The following is a 9,700-nucleotide window of genomic DNA, read 5'->3' as shown; positions in this document are numbered from 1 at the left end:
GCCATTAAATCGCAGGACGAGTTTGTCAAACAGTTCAATGTTCTTCAGCAGGTTATCGTCAGAGTTGCTGGTCACAGTAGAGCAAGAAAAAGTAAGCATCTATGAACTTTGTGGATTCATTATCATTTTACAAATCCAAAGATCTTACCTGGTGTATGAGTATTTGTTGTTTCCTCTGTTGTTCTGCAACTTTACTACTGGCTGTAAGAGCAAGAAAGAGCAACATTAATAAGAGGGTACGTTTAATATAACCTAAAACGAGACAAACACTTAAACTGTTTCTTTCCAGTTAACAGTAAGTGAGGAGCCTTAAACCAAATGGGTCAGTTAAGTAGAAAACACACTGCTGGTGAACAACACAATAAAAACAAAAATAAAATTGCAAGCATCTAGTGCTACACTATTAATTTCCTACAAACGTGTTGAGAAAGTTTCTGGACACAGAAAAGCTTTAGGGCTTTTATTTTGAAATGCACAAGGGAAATGCTGAGTTTCTGTTGACAGGGTAATGCTGTAATTTGTGAAATGGGAACCACACTCTTTACACAGATGTTTTAAGAAAAAACAGGTCTGTCTGTAATATACAGGAGTGCAGAATTATTAGGCAAGTTGTATTTTTGAGGAATAATTTTATTATTGAACAACAACCATTTTCTCAATGAACCCAAAAACTCATTAATAGCAAAGCTGAATGTTTTGGAAGTAGTTTTAGTTTGTTTTTAGTTTTAGCTATTTTAGGGGGATATCTGTGTGTGCAGGTGACTATTACTGTGCATAATTATTAGGCAACTTAACAAAAACAAATATATACCCATTTCAATTATTTATTTTTACCAGTGAAACCAATATAACATCTCCACATTCACAAATATACATTTCTGACATTCAAAACAAAACAAAAACAAATCAGCGACCAATATAGCCACCTTTCATTGCAAGGACACTCAAAAGCCTGCCATCCATGGATCCTGTCAGTGTTTTGATCTGTTCACCATCAACATTGCGTGCAGCAGCAACCACAGCCTCCCAGACACTGTTCAGAGAGGTGTACTGTTTTCCCTCCTTGTAAATCTCACATTTGATGATGGACCACAGGTTCTCAATGGGGTTCAGATCAGGTGAACAAGGAGGCCATGTCATTAGTTTTTCACCACCATGGTTAATTATTGGCGTTGATCGACTTGGTAGGAATGATGGGACTGACCTACAAACAGGTCAGTGTTTTGGAAGGTTACTAGAACATAACAAATTAAATTCATGTTCAGTTTTGGGTCCATTGTACTCACTGAATTTTGTCCGATTTCTTCCATATTTAGATAAAGGATTGTTTTAAAAAGAGACGGCAGGTTTTGGAGGAGTTCACATCCATGGCATGTGATTAGGGCGCCCCACGCCTAAGTATCTCCTATTATTAAACAGAATTGATCTGATCTGGGAAGTTGATTGTATTTGATGAAATGTAGTGCCTATAATTTAAAACAAGAACTCTGTATTGTGGTTTTACTTACAGTCCACCTTTTTGTGATGAAGTTTCAGGCAGAGGGACAGCCCCAGCTCACTACAACTAGCACGTGGAGATAAACTTTATGAAAATGTACAATCAGACCCTCTATTTGCATAAATCACATTTGACATTCCCCAACTCCCCCAGATGTTTGGCTGGTCCATGCCACCAAACAGCAGCCATCATGAATTCAACTCTAGTCTTCAGCGCTGCTTTCAATGTAAACAACCCCAGATTTCACAGTGCAACTTTTGACAGAAAGTGGAGAGCCTTGCTAACTCCTAATGCTCCTTTAATCACAGATATTGTCAATGCTGCCATCTATTGACCAATAATGGATCTGACAGCAATATTGTGTTTTAGCCAAGACACCATAAAAATGGCTGTATCTACTGTTACATCCCCCATTTCTGAAGTATCATTCTGAAGCCTGAAAATGAGGATTTCTGCCATTTTGGTTTCAAAAACAAAGATGTCAGTAATATGAGCACGGGTGGGTCTGACTGTCAAACCACATGTTCGTGGCTTTCAGGTAGATTTAAATCATCTGCGTTTTTTACAGCATGAAAGCTGCATGCATGTTTAATACCATCCCATTTTTTTCTGGAAATGTTAGAATGAAAAAGTCCCCTTTTTAAATATATATGTATTATAAAATGTTTCACAGTCTGTGCAATCAATGATTTTTCTGCCTCCATGTTTTCTTCTGCTTTCATTGAGTCTCTAACATAATAATCTGCAATATTTGATAGTATGTTAAAAGTACATGCATTTTTCAGAAGTCGTGAAATCTTCTTTAGCACATCACAGGTGGGTGTGTGCTTACTCCTGCAGACATCAGCCAGAGATTGTAAATTCTAGCTAGTATCAATAATTGGCTGAAGGCATATCAGGATTCTGTGCATTTTAATACTAAATTCTAATTTTCTTCTCCTCTGTAAGAATAGGTGAACTAATATTCTAATCTACAATATTTGATCATGTTGATGAAAATCAGATTTGCTCTCTCTTAGTAAAGGAAAAACATGGGGTGAATTTTAGGCCTAATCTTAAAACCTGTGGATTTTAGAAATATTAGAATTTATTCAGATCTGGAGATACTGTAAATTAGATTCTATTAAGAACTCATGCTTGGAAATGAGAACATATCACACATTTTGTGTCACAGATTATTAGGCAGAGGACTCACTCGCAGGACTCTGAAGTTTAGAGAGAAGGTGAAGGTTCATTTACGATGTGGCACCAAGTGAGAATATATACATATATACAGTGAGACCGATAACACAGAGTTCCAGGGAGTGGAGGGGGTCCGAAGGAAGGTCCAAGGCGGGGGTACACACGCTCCTCTTCAACTTAATCCACAACTCACTCTGAATGTCCACTCCAAAATACTCACGCTCACTCACACACATCCACAGAACTCCAGATGGCAGGGAATCTAGAAGGCCTGTACACAGAGAAAAACAATGTTAGGAGGAAACTCTAGGGGATCACAAGGAATACTTTGAAAGGCTAGGCTACACTGACGCTAGGCAGTGTGACAATCAGCGAGGAAGCAGCCTCTCTTGCCATCTTAAGTAGTCTGCCAGGATCAGTGTGAATGAGCCACAGGTGTGTGTTCAGGGCGGGTTCAGAGGCGGGAATCAAGGTCCAGTTCCGCCCTGGTGGGAGAGCGAAGACGAAAAACACACACCACGACCTCTCCAGATCTTGAGAACCATGACATTTTCTATATAATATTAAGAGAAACTTTAAGAAAATAAAATAACTTTGTAATTGGTACGTATCACACTGAAGTGATGTAAATGTGTTTTGGTTTTTTTGGTTTTTCTAGTGCTGTCAGCGTTAATCTCGTTAAAATGACGTTAACACCATAACTGCATCAGCAAATCTCCGTTAGCGAAGTTAATCACGGATCGCCCGCGCGAGGGCTGCACGGCGTCAACGCAGTTAGCGCTGTGCAGCCCCATGCACGGGCGATCCGCGTCGTCATCATAGTATGAAATGGTTCATCTAAAGGACCTGACCTTTTCAAATAGCCCTCAACGGTAATCCTAGAAAACCTCAAAGAATAACCTTACCTTCATCCTTTGAAGCCTTTCGTGAGAAAATAGTTCTGCAGCCCAAAACATTCAGTCCTGACTCATCATGATACAAGCAGATTTCTTCGAGTTAGACAGCACAGTAGTTGAACATACCATTTTGCTGTAACATTTAGATGATAAACTCAAAGTATTTAAGCAGGCATGAATGACTTCCTGCCTGTCGTAGTTTCAGATATAGTGTTAGATTGGGTGGGCCACCTCTGGTGTATTATCATCACCTAATAGCTGAATGTACAATATCAATCCACGTTCACTCAGTTAATAATTTATTCATTAATCTCCACCTAAACGAGGTGCTACGCTTTGTAGCATGGGCATGGTTTCGTTTTGAAAAGTCTGACATGGACCTTTTGTTTAATTTGAATTATGAAATATCTAAATGTTATTTTTACTTGATTCTAATCTGCTGCTGAGTCTCTTACACTGATGGGAATGCAAATAACAGAAAACATTTATGTTCCTCACATTGTTCAGTTGGGAAGCAGACATTGAATGCTTTCCACATATTGGCAGAAGTGTTGCTAATAATATAATCTAGTTTATCTTTGATGTTGTATTCGTCACATATAGCTTCAAATTTCTCACAGATTCTGTAACCAGTGTGTAATCTTTTGAAGTGGTCAAAGGCCAGCAGTTTGAATTTCAGCTGTATCCTCTCGGTCTCTTTAATTTTAAAACTAGCCAATTTAAAGTCTACAATTTGTTTTCTAGAAGCTTTTTCATACGATTTATCTTGGGGTGCCTTATATGCATCCACAGGTGTGCCACCAATTTACTCAAATGGACTCTACTAACCTAGCAGAAGCTTCTTAAGCTCAGAATGGAATCGTCTGGAGTTTTCTTATTAATTAAAGACAGAATAAACTTAGTGTACATGTACTATATGATGAAAGTGATCAAAAATAGACAGTGCTTTCTCTCTTTTGTTGTGACATTTAACTAATTCAAAAGATACCAACAGCCTTCCATTTCGGTTTCTGGACACTTGTGCCGGGCAGTACAGCATGAATTGTCCACAGCAGAAAGCCATCACAAATGCATTATTAAGTGACTTGATTATTGGTTGCAACCTGCTCCTGTCTGTTGTGGAAAACAAGAGCAAATACAGCCCAGTATGTCTCAGAACAGTTACATCAAAAACAGAGAACCTGTTAAAAACTCAGTTGAGTGAGGCTGATCGTGTTTCAGTCACTGTGGACATTTGGTTGGACCAAAAGATGAAGGGTTTCCTTGGTATCACTGTGCACTGGATACAGAAAGAGACAGAGAGAATACAATAATTTTAATAATAATAATTTTATAGCCTATACGTTATCTTTAAAGTTCCAACCTTTCTAATGCCATTACAGTATAACTTTATGTTGTGGTCACATGACGGTACAGCATTGTCTCTGCATTTTCTACCCACAGTTTGAACTAAATAACAAATAACACGTGTATTTATTCAACTTACAGACAATGAAAACAAACAGAAATCAGAGTGTAAAATTTGAAGGCTTTTATTGATGTTAACTTTTTTAAAGTTATTAAAAGGAAACCCAAACAGACAAACCCCTCTGAGCAAGCACTAGGCGACAGTGGGGAAGAAAAACTCCCTTTAAGAGGGAGAAACTTCCGGCAGAACCAGGCTCAGTGAGGGGACAGCCATCTGTCATGACTGGTGAATGGGTTCCCAAAAGTCCATCAATTAAAAAGAGCCATTATAATTTTAAAACTAGCCAATTTAAAGTCTACAATTTGTTTTCTGGAAACATTTTCAGTCGATATCATGATGTTTCTTCTACATTACATCAACCTTGTTTTGTCTCCTGGTGCAACAAAACAGTCGGCCTATAAATGAGAAAAACGACGTATGCAACCTGGTTTCTTCGATAGTTTGGCTGCCTCCTCTATGAAAATGTCAACAATTTTATCGTCGAATCTTGGGATATCTGATTCCATGATTTCCAGAATTAATTCTGGATCTTTCCACCTTTACACAGGGCTTTGAAAATGACCTTGTGGAAGTTTTTAACTTCTTTAAGGGATTTTATCAATGTCACCCTTATTTCAGCCCAAATTTTGTTGGTAAGCCTGTTGTAGATGGCAAAAATCCTTTCCGGACTGATGACTATGCCTGATTTTTTTTACAAACTTTTCAACCAGTTGTTCCAAACAGATTTCCAATGAAAATCTGTATTTTCCTCATCCTCGGAGTGTTCAGAGGCGCTGCGTGGAGTCACAGTTTTTTTTTCGTGTTCTTCCTCCACAGAAAGCACCTCTGAGTTTTCAGAGGTGCTTTGCGTGGAGTCACAGTCTTTTTCGTGTTCTTCCTGATCCTCTAAATTTTCACAGTCTTTTTCGTGTTCTTCCTGATCCTCTAAATTTTCACAGTCTTTTTCGTGTTCTTCCTGATCCTTTAAATTTTCACAGTCTTTTTCGTGTTCTTCCTGATCCTCTAAATTTTCACAGTCTTTTTCGTGTTCTTCCTGATCCTTTAAATTTTCACAGTCTTTTTCGTGTTCTTCCTGATCCTCTAAATTTTCACAGTCTTTTTCGTGTTCTTCCTGATCCTCTAAATTTTCAGTGCTGCTTTGCGTGGAGTCACAGTCTTTATTGTCTATTGCAGTTCTGGGCTTGTCAGTTATTGTTTCGTGATTTCGTATGAAAGGGAATTGCCGGTTATTAATCAAGTCAAACTGATTATTCCTGACATCAATCATACCATTAGTGATATTGAGTGTTAAATTACCCACGTTGTGCATTGTTATGTGACTTCGAGAGTTATTGCAAAACGTTTTTTCTGTGAAAAGAAATAAGGCGCATAGTTTAGTTCTTCCATGACAACTGTGTTGGAAGTCTCGACCAACATTCAAATTCATGAGCTGCCTCTGTTTTCTCTGGGGCCTCTGTTTTTGTGCTAGTGTACTTTTTCTTGGAGCTTTTTCTTTCTGGATTGTCCTTAATTTTTTTACTGCCCATTGTAAAAAGATTAATGTGTATTTATGTGCTGACAATTTGTTGTCCCTTTGTTAAAGCTGGCTTTCGAAAATCCATTGGTACAGGGGGGTATTTATACCCTCGGTTTTAAACTGAAATCCTTTTAAGTCAGTGACGTACTTGATGTCTTTGAACTTAGCTCCGCCCACTTCGGGTAAAAACGGAAGCGTTGCTTAGCAACCGGTGCACGCGCCTCTGGCTGAATCCGTTCGGAGCAATGACTGTAAAAAACATGGACGACGCGACAGCTCCCCAAAAAGGAAGCCAAAACGTCTCTATCGCCCCCTGGTGTCTGGCTGCAGTATAGGTCATAAACCCCGCCTCCTCCATGTTATCGGATGGGACTGGTGTCAGACTAAAATAAATTTATTCTCCTCAGGTAATTTTTTTCCAAAGATTCTTTCTTTTGTTTTCAATAGTTCTCATCATGCTGATTGATGTCCAAGGGGTCTCCTCTCCCATATGATGTTAAATTGGGGTGAAACGTCATCATAACAGCTGGCAGCTGCAGTCACGGAGAAACTTGCGTATCTCTGTTCGGGAATAGCAGATAGAGCATAGGCTCTGAGAACGTTTACGTTACGAAAACACGACGGACTGTTTTAACCTGACAGCCTGAGGTGCTCTTCAGTAAACTGGACTACCCGACAGAAGGACCCGAGGCCCCGCTGCACTTTTTCGGTAAATTAAACGTGTTTGTAAGCTAATCCGTAACTACCGTCCTTAGCTAGGTCCTGAGACCTAGCTAGCTAAAATGAGCACTCGGCTGTCGGGGTTCGTTTAGCTAATCTGTGCAGGTGAATGAATTTACCCTGACTAAAGAAATCAAGAGAAACGCCCGGCTACTCAGTCACTAATTACTGTTACTGTACTTTTATGACAAGTATTATACTGTAAAAGCAACAGGTTGCACCCTGCTTCAGCTCCTGTGCAGAGCTGAATATTAACCCTTTAGAGCCGAGCGTAGCGCCCCTTCTAATTTATGCGTATCTATTTTTAAATCCCTGTATCACTGCAACCACGTAAGCTAGCGCAATAATTTTTTTTTGCATATGAAACCGGATAAGTTGTACTTACATCTTATGCCATCAGCTTGTCCTAGGTCACGGTTTTCTTCCACATATAGCTTTGCAAAACTGCATAAAAGCGCTTGCAGCAACAAAAACATAATACTCCAGAAACACGCTTTGCCGATCCGATCAGCTGTTCATAACACTTCCTACGTTGGAATAGACGTCAGCGCGAACTTTCGCATGTCCGCCATTACCTGACCGAAACCGGAAGTGACGTCATTTCGCGGAAATGTAGTTTTTTTTTTACTGTCAGGGCCTCAGAGCCTATACTGGTGTTTTTAAAAGTTATCTTTGACTTTATGACTTTCTGTGTCGTTTCTGGGATGCTTAGAACTCAAATTGCACTGCTGGAAATGGTTTATTTTGATGCATATGCTGCTTTTTTGCAAATTTGCACTATAATATTTATTTTCGTTTTTCCTGCAGTATATAAAAATTGGTGTATTTCAAAAGTAAAACTATGAAGACACTTCAAATAAATTTCCTGTGGTGGGAAACTAGTTTGTGCAACTTTTTTGTATTTACAGTTTTGAGGGATAAGCCTCTTAAATTTCTCTAACTAGAAATATATGTTAAAAAAACAAAAACGATTTTAAATTTTTTTGTAGTTTATTGCACTTTTTTGCAATTTATGTAATTACTATGCACTTAATGCATACATATTATTAAAATTTGGGCTGTAATGGTTGTATTGATGTATATCAACTTGAAATGCTCCCAAAATTGGCACTACAGCATGTAAAAATATAATATAAGCTCTTGCGGACTTGGTTCTATGGTAGGTCTTAAAGGGTTAAATATGTGCAAACAGCAGCATGTTTTCAGTCTCTTGCCACATCTGTAAAGACAGTAACATTTTTTTTTTTTTTTTAAAAAGCTTGTACTTCAGTAACTCCTCATTAATCAGTAACTATGGATTAAAGTACTGTAGTGTACTGTAATACTGAAAAAAATGTAAGAGAAGAACTCAGATCCTGAGTGTGTGAGAACAGAGAAAGATCAGCTTTATTTCAGTTTTGAGGGATACAATTTATATTTGAGTTTGATGGTTCTGTTCTCTTTGTGATTACAGGAGCTGCCCTCAGATTCAGACCTCAGCACCACCCAGTGACAGCAGACAGATCATCCAACATGTTAACTGAAAAATGAACTGATGAAAACAGTACAAAGGTTAAAGTACCACATGTGCTGTAGTGAAAGCTGCAGCTGTTTTATTGATAAAGACAAAAAAGGAGTAATCACCCATGTAACTGTGTCACTATATATCAGCATTAACAGGACCACAGTTTGGTGTTTCACAAAGCTGCTGATCTCAGACCTGCACAGCTTCTGTTTTAAACACTTGATGTACTCAGCTGCATGAAGAGCATATGAGATTTTCTCTAACACAATTAAATAAAACCTGATGAAGGTCAAAGGTCGTCACTTGTATGTTGAACTACAAACTTATGATCTGGAATTCTTTCACAGTTTTTTGCAGATAGTGTGTTATTTACCATAAAATGATTCAGAGTTATTCATACCACAGTAACCAGAGAGGATCATATGTTTTAAATATATAACTTTCTACAGGACTGAATATAATATCTTTATATAAAAGTCCGGAGCCTCTGGGGAGTATCCGAGTATTTATAACATTACACAAACCTAAGGTCTCCATCACAGTGTTCATGAACTGCTGGGTTTATCCATCTCCTGGATCGGGCCTTCGGAGGAGTGCTGAAGATTTCCTGTGAGGGAGCTGCTGGTGAAGATCATGAGTCCTGCTTGATCAATGCGATGAGCTTCAGTCTTCCTGGTGTTTCTTAAATGATGCCTCTTTCAGTGGGTCAACAGAACTTATCCTTATCCTTGTTTCCTATATAAGATAACTCTTTATTGTCATTGCACAGTCATACATAGTACAATAGTACAATGAAATTGGAAAACTGTCCTACATTGGCACTACATATAACACAACACGACACGATACGACACATCACAACGCAACACAAACAACACAACACAGTATAATAACTTAGTAATACAAAAGAATAAGT

The 9,700-nt window shown here is 38.5% G+C and overlaps 1 long non-coding RNA gene across 5 annotated transcripts; it reads right to left on the bottom strand.

Moving 5' to 3' along the window:
- LOC120439787 lies at positions 1 to 7,720 on the bottom strand. Of its 5 annotated transcripts, XR_005612764.1 has the most exons (5): positions 7,666 to 7,720; positions 4,758 to 4,855; positions 2,901 to 2,951; positions 149 to 201; positions 1 to 67 (listed from the first exon to the last, which is right to left on the bottom strand). It is a non-coding gene; the product is annotated as an uncharacterized LOC120439787 (long non-coding RNA). The 5 variants fall into 5 exon arrangements; XR_005612766.1 differs by lacking the exon at positions 4,758 to 4,855 and having other exon boundaries at positions 7,666 to 7,690; XR_005612765.1 differs by lacking the exons at positions 4,758 to 4,855; positions 7,666 to 7,720 and adding an exon at positions 3,032 to 3,119.
- Positions 7,721 to 9,700: the final 1,980 nt, after the last annotated feature.

Source organism: Oreochromis aureus, linkage group 4, assembly GCF_013358895.1.
Source record: "Oreochromis aureus strain Israel breed Guangdong linkage group 4, ZZ_aureus, whole genome shotgun sequence".
NCBI lineage: Eukaryota > Metazoa > Chordata > Actinopteri > Cichliformes > Cichlidae > Oreochromis > Oreochromis aureus.
This window is presented reverse-complemented; position numbering and strand designations above follow the sequence as displayed.